This window comes from Etheostoma spectabile, chromosome 8 (assembly GCF_008692095.1).
Source record: "Etheostoma spectabile isolate EspeVRDwgs_2016 chromosome 8, UIUC_Espe_1.0, whole genome shotgun sequence".
NCBI lineage: Eukaryota > Metazoa > Chordata > Actinopteri > Perciformes > Percidae > Etheostoma > Etheostoma spectabile.
Window position 1 is genome coordinate 24,829,969 of NC_045740.1, and position 6,490 is coordinate 24,836,458.

The following is a 6,490-nucleotide window of genomic DNA, read 5'->3' on the forward strand; positions in this document are numbered from 1 at the left end:
TCCTTTGTGGTGTTGGATATTGTTGGCCATCTGCAGATTGGAGACAACCATTAATTCCTGTGTATCTCAATTCTTTCTAACATATTTGTATTTTTATGTATTGTTTTTGCGATTGAATTGTTTATATGCATTTGTGTTTGCAAACTCACTTCCCTCAAATTGCCCCTTGAGGAGCGAATAAAAGATTTTTTTTTCAGTTGAAAGTAACGAGTCACAAAAGAGATTTGCCATGATTTTTCTATTGGTAAAAATAACATAAATCTAACTTTATAGTGGAGTCTATAACTGCTGAAGATGAAAGTTAAGACGTTCATGGTCCCCATAGGATGAATTTCTAATAACTCTGATGATCTGCTGGCAACATTTCTTGCTTTTACTGAAATATCTCAACAACACTCCCATTCACACTGGATTATTATCATCTGGAGACCACGTATGATTTATAAATTACCACCACCACATCTGAGTTTAGTGTGGCGCATTCTCACAGGATAAGCAAAGCCTGGGATTTTACTTAAATTTACTGACATATCTGGACCCTGGGATTTTGGTACCCGGAGGTGCGTGGAGGATGAACAGGGTGAGGCTGCCGCACCGTACTTGGGTTGAGGTTCTGCATCTTTTTGGGCCAGTGCCAGTAAAGGTTACCAGAGGCATAACCCTTATCCCCCCCCGCATCGGTACCCACACAGCATCACCGTTAGTCCTTGATACTGCGGGGAGCGTGGTGACTCCGGGACTCTGGGAGGTCTCCGGTCGGGTGATGGTCAGGACATAAGTTGGTCATCACAGACCCAGCCCCCCGTGGCCCCATATCCGTCTTTGCAAGAGGGATAAAAAGGCGCACAGGAAAAAAAATCTTGAAAAAATGATGTACAACGCCGCCAAATCATAGAAATGTCATTTCACACGGGACTAATGTTATCACAAGACCTCGGTGTTCAGCAAAATATGGCAGGTCATTTGCGGGGTAATTTTTACTTGATAATGGTTATTTAGAACTGGGATTAAGATCACAGACAACCTCTGTAATTATTACAAAATGACTAGAGATTAGCGGGTTGTTGTGGGTCTGCTGCCTTTTCTGTTCCATTTCCTGTTGTCCTGTGTTGTTCTGTGTTCGGGTCTGAGTGAAACCCTAACAGAACGAACTGGCCAAAAATGGACCCCGCGAAACACCACAGGATACCAGCGGTGAGGTGCCCAGCGGGCTCTTCACTCCCAGGGAATCCTACTCGACAACATGACCAGCTTCTCCGCACGTTGTTGGAAAACAACCAGCTGCTCATCGCCCAGTCACCAAGCTAACTGAGCAGGTAGATAAACTGTCTGTCACTACCTCTCCCTCTCAGCCTGTTCTCTCCACTGCCCCCCTGTCATGGCTGCTGCTCAACTTCACCGCGAGCCCCCATCTGCTCGCCTGAACCTTTTTCAGGTGAATTGGCAAATGCCGGGTTTCTTCTGCAGTGTGGACTCATCTCCGCCAACGCCCGCTGTCCTTCTCTTCGACGCTTCCAAGTACATTACGTGTAGGCTTACTCAGAGGCAGAGCACTAGCTGGGCAAAGCAGTGTGTACTAGCCGTCTCACTACTGAGATCTCTTTTGATGATTTTTCTGCGGATTTAACTGCTGTTTTTGACCACCCGACTATAGTGGGTTGGCAGCTAAGCGCTTGCTTAGCCTCCGTCAAGAGCTGACAGTGTGGCTGACTATCGGTGGGTTTCCGGACACTGGCTACTGATTCCGGCTGGAACGAGGAGGCACTACGTGGGGTGTTTGTTAATGTATATGTGAAACGGTTAAGGATGAACTTGCACTCCGGATGAGCCCGACTCCCTTAACAACCTTGTTTCCTAGCCATTACCCTCGACAACAGGTGGCGAGAGAGGACGCGAGAGAGGCGCCCGCCGGATCCCGTCAAACAGACTTCTGCTCCCGACCCGGCGTCGCGGACCGTCCTCCCTACGTTTCCAGCCACCTCGCCAGTCAACGCATCCGGAGACTCCGCTGTGGAGCCATGCAGCTGGGTCACACCCTTCTCCTCCTGCTGAGAGACACCGTCGCATACAGGCAGGTGAGTGCCTGTATTGTGGTGATCCCACTCACCGTGTGGCAACATGTTCTGTCCGACCAAAGACAAGGCTCGTCAGTGAGTGTGGGGTACTGACGGACTATCCCTACTCCTGCACCCACTAAACTCCGTCTCCAGATCCTGCACCCTGCAATATGAGGACCTTTCACTGCCCTCGCGGCTCTTATTGATTCGGGTGCCGAGGACAATTTTATGGACGTTAGCCTAGCCGAGCAAGCCGGTTTGCCTACGGTGCCCATGGAGACCCCGTTCCGGGTCACCGCCGTTGTGGCCACACTTGGCCCGTGTAACACACCAGACTGTGCCCTCACGGTGGTCCTGTCCGGGAACCACCGTGAGACTATGTGTTTCGGTTATGTCCGCCGCTGCCTCCCCCTTATTCTCGGATTCCCGTGGCTTAGGTACACAACCCCGTCATTGATTGGCAGCGTCTCACTTCCTTAGTTGGAGTGACCGCTGTCATTCCGTCTGCCTAGGCTCTGCTGTCCCACCTGCCGACGTGACCCTGCCACGGCGGAGACACCTCCGGACTGTCTTTGGTCCCTCCCGACTACATGGTCTGCGGAGGTTTTCAGCAAGGCCAAAGCCCTATCGCTTCCTCCCATAGACCTTATGATTGTGCCATTGAACTGCTCCCCACGCCCCTTATCCCGCTAGCCGCTTGTTTAGTGTGTCTCGTCCTGAGCGGGAGGCTATGGAGAGGTATATAGGGAATCCCTATCGTCCGGCACATCCGTCCTTCTTCATCCCCGGGGGGGGCGGGTTCTTCTTTGTGGAAAGAAAACAAGTCACTGCGCCCCTGTATAGACTATCGGGGCCAACAACATTACCATTAAGAAAAATATCCCTGCCATTGATCAATTCCACCTTTGAGCCTCTGCAGGGCGCCGCTATATTCACCAAACTGGATTTAAGGAACGCTTACCACCTCGTTCGTGTCAGGGAAGGCGACGAGTGGAAGACCGCCTTCAACACGCCTCTGGGGCACTTTGAGTACCTGGTCATGCCATTCGGACTAACTAATGCTCCAGCTGTCTTCCAGGCACTGGTCAATGATGTGTTGAGGGACTTTCTGAACCGTTTTGTGGTGGTTTACCTGGATGACATTCTTGTTTTCTCCTCCTCTCTCTCCGAGCATGTGTGTCATGTCCAGCAGGTTCTTCAACGCCTCCTAGAGAACAAGCTGTACGTGAAGGCTGAGAAATGCTCCTTTCACCAGCACTCGGTCCCGTTCTTGGGGTTCGTGATCGAGAGTGGACAGGTTTCGGCTGACCCAGAGAAGACCAAAGCTGTCGCCGACTGGCCCACGCCTACGACACGTAAGCAACTTCAGCGCTTTCTGGGTTTTGCTAATTTCTACCGCAGGTTCATACGTGACTTCAGCCGGGTGGCGGTCCCTCTGACTAAGCTCACGTCCCCCAAGATCCCTTTCCACTGGTCTCCTGCTGCTGAGCATGCTATGTCACGTTGAAACGGCTGTTTACTTCGCCTCCTGTACTCAAACACCCCGACTGCTCACTCCAGTTTGTGGTGGAGGTTGACGCTTCTGCGTCTGGAGTGGGGGCTATACTGTCTCAACGCTCCACTTCAGACCAGAAGCTCCACCCTTGTGCCTTCATGTCTAAGAAACTGTCCGTTGCCGAGCAGAATTACGACGTGGGGAACCGGGAGCTCCTGGCGGTTAAGCTGGCACTGGAGGAGTGGCGTCACTGGCTCGAGGGTGCGGAGCTGCCGTTCGTAGTGTGGACGGACCACAAAAACCTTGCCTACATCCAATCCACTAAGAGACTGAACTCACGTCAAGCCAGGTGGGCCTTGTTTTTTGGTCGTTTCAATTTTACCCTTACCTACCGGCCAGGTACACGCAATGTTAAACCCGACGCTCTGTCACGTCTGTTTGACCGCACCGAGGACTCTTCTGAGCCGGAATCGGTGCTGTCACCCTCTCGGGTTGTTGCCGCCGTACGCTGGGAGATCGAATCTCTGGTGAAAGCCGCTCAAGCTACGGATCCTGGTCCCGGAGACGGCCCCCCCGATCGACTCTTCGTTCCGCAGCCCGTACGGTCTCAGGTATTGCATTGGACACACACTGCACGTTTTGCCTGCCACCCTGGCTTACATCGAACTCTGACTCTGCTGAGGCGACACTTCTGGTGGCCGTCGGCTGAAGCCGATGTCCGGGCTTACGTGGCGGCCTGCACTGTCTGCGCTCGGGGAAAGGCCTCCCACCAACAGCCTGCTGGTCTGCTGCAGCCACTCCCGGTCCCCAGCCGTCCCTGGTCGCATGTGGCCCTGGATTTTGTCACGGGCTTGCCCGTTTCTGGAGGTAATGACACTATTCTCACTGTTGTGGACAGGTTCTCTAAATCTGTCCATTATATTGCATTACCTAAATTACCTACAGCCAGTGAAACGGCTGACCTCGTTGTCCAACATGTTTTCCGTCTCCATGGAATTCCTGTGGACATTGTGTCTGATCGAGGCCCACAATTCATTTCCAGAGTGTGGAAGGAGTTTTGTTCTGCCCTAGGTGCGACCGTCAGCCTCTCTTCTGGATTCCATCCTCAATCAAACGGTCAAACCGAAAGGGCCAACCAAGACCTGGAAACCGCTCTCCGCTGCGTAGCCGCCCAGGGCCCACCGCCTGCGTCTCTCCTGCCGTGGTGGAGTACCGCAATTCACGGACCTCCTCGCCACCGTCTCTCCCCCTTTGAGGTGGCTTTGGGGTACCAACCTCCGTTATTTCCTGCCCAGGAGAGGGAACTGGCTGTGCCGTCAGTGCAGACCACCTACGTCGCTGTCGTCAGGTTTGGGTCACGGCTCGAGAGGCCTGCTCCAGACCACGGACGGACCAAGCGGTGGCGGACAGACACAGGATCCCGGCACCCCAGTTCCAGCCAGGCCAGGAGGTGTGGCTGTCATCCCGAACGTGCCGCTGCTGCGCACCGTCGCGGAAACTCTCCCCGCGGTACTTGGCCCGTTCGTGGTCGAGGCCATCATCAACCCCTCGGCCGTCCGGCTGAAGCTGCCGCTGCCATGAGGATCCACCCTACCTTCCACTTGTCCCAGTTGAAGCCGTGTCTTCCATTCCGCTTTGTCCCCCTGCTGACCCGCCTCCGCCTGTCAGGCTTTATACGACCTCCGGCTACACAGTCCGTCACTCTGGACTTTCGGCGGCGTGGCAGAGGTTCCATACCTGTCGACTGGGAGGGCTACGGGCTGAGGAACGGTCTGGATCCCTCGGCGGTTCCCTGGACCTCAGTTGGCCTGTTTGTGACGATTTCCATCGGTCCCATCCGGATAGGCCTGGGCCGCCGGAGGCGTCCCTTGAGGGGGGGGCTCTGTTGTGGGTCTGCTGCCTTTTCTTTTCCATTTCCTCCCCTCCTTTCCCCTGTGTGTGGTGTTTGCTGTCCACCACTTGAGGGCGTCCTAGAGGTTCAGGTCTACCAGCTCAGCTGCACCACATCACCATCATCTGTCTACCACACAGCTGCGTCTCATCACCATCACCACCATGCAGTATTTATACCCGGGCTGACCACCTCTTCAGCGCCATTTCGTTACATCTCCCAAGTGGTAACTAGGCCAGTCACTTAGTGTTCGTTGCTCTACTAAGCTTACTATTTGACTAACTTTGTTTTTTCGTTCCGTCACAGATTCTGGTGTCCATCACCACTCTGTGCAGCTTTCCCGGCCTGGATTACCACTTACACCTTCACCATCTCCCGTCCCTTGGTTTTTGTGTGTGTTTTGTGGATTAAACCTTTTTGTTACCTTTTCCTGTTGTCCTGTGTTGTTCTGTGTTCGGGTCTGAGTGAAACCCTAACACGGGTTATACTAATCACTTGTGATTAGGGCTTGTAAAATGGATTGCTATGACTTTGGTACAGATATTCATGTTCCCCTTAAGATGTACTCTATTAACTCCAGTGATCTCTTAACTCTCCTCCAGCTCCATCATCAATTCAAAAATTGAATTTTTCCTCTCTGTAGAGAGGATGCACAGCTTCAAAGATCTTGGTGTCCATATCACAGGGAGTCTGACCTGGGACCTGGGCATACCGGCCCAGTGCAAGGTAGAGACAGTTTCACGTCAGACACCTGAGGAAATTCCCACTATCAATTCAAATACTCAGGGGAAACCTCACAGCCTGGTATGGAAACAGCACCGAATAAGACCGGTGGTTCGTTCAACTGAACACACAAATGGTGGTGCCCTAACCTGCCTGAAGGATATTTACACCAGGTGCTTCAAGAAAAAAGCTAGGAGAATGATTAAACATCCAAAACCTCGGGTAACAGCCTTTTCTCCATGTTGAGGTTGGGTAGAAAGTAGGGCTGCTCACTTATGGAAATAATACTAATCATGATTATTTTGGTCAATATTGAAATCACAA

General features: G+C 52.6%; 1 protein-coding gene and 1 long non-coding RNA gene across 2 annotated transcripts in view; both read right to left on the minus strand.

The window, feature by feature from the left end:
* Positions 1 to 6,490, minus strand: part of jph3b (junctophilin 3b) — a 71,599-nt gene that overhangs the window by 24,168 nt on the left and 40,941 nt on the right. The gene's annotated exons all lie outside the window — the stretch shown is intronic.
* LOC116693912 (uncharacterized) overlaps positions 1 to 6,490 on the minus strand; it is a 13,941-nt gene that overhangs the window by 4,705 nt on the left and 2,746 nt on the right. The window lies entirely within an intron of this gene.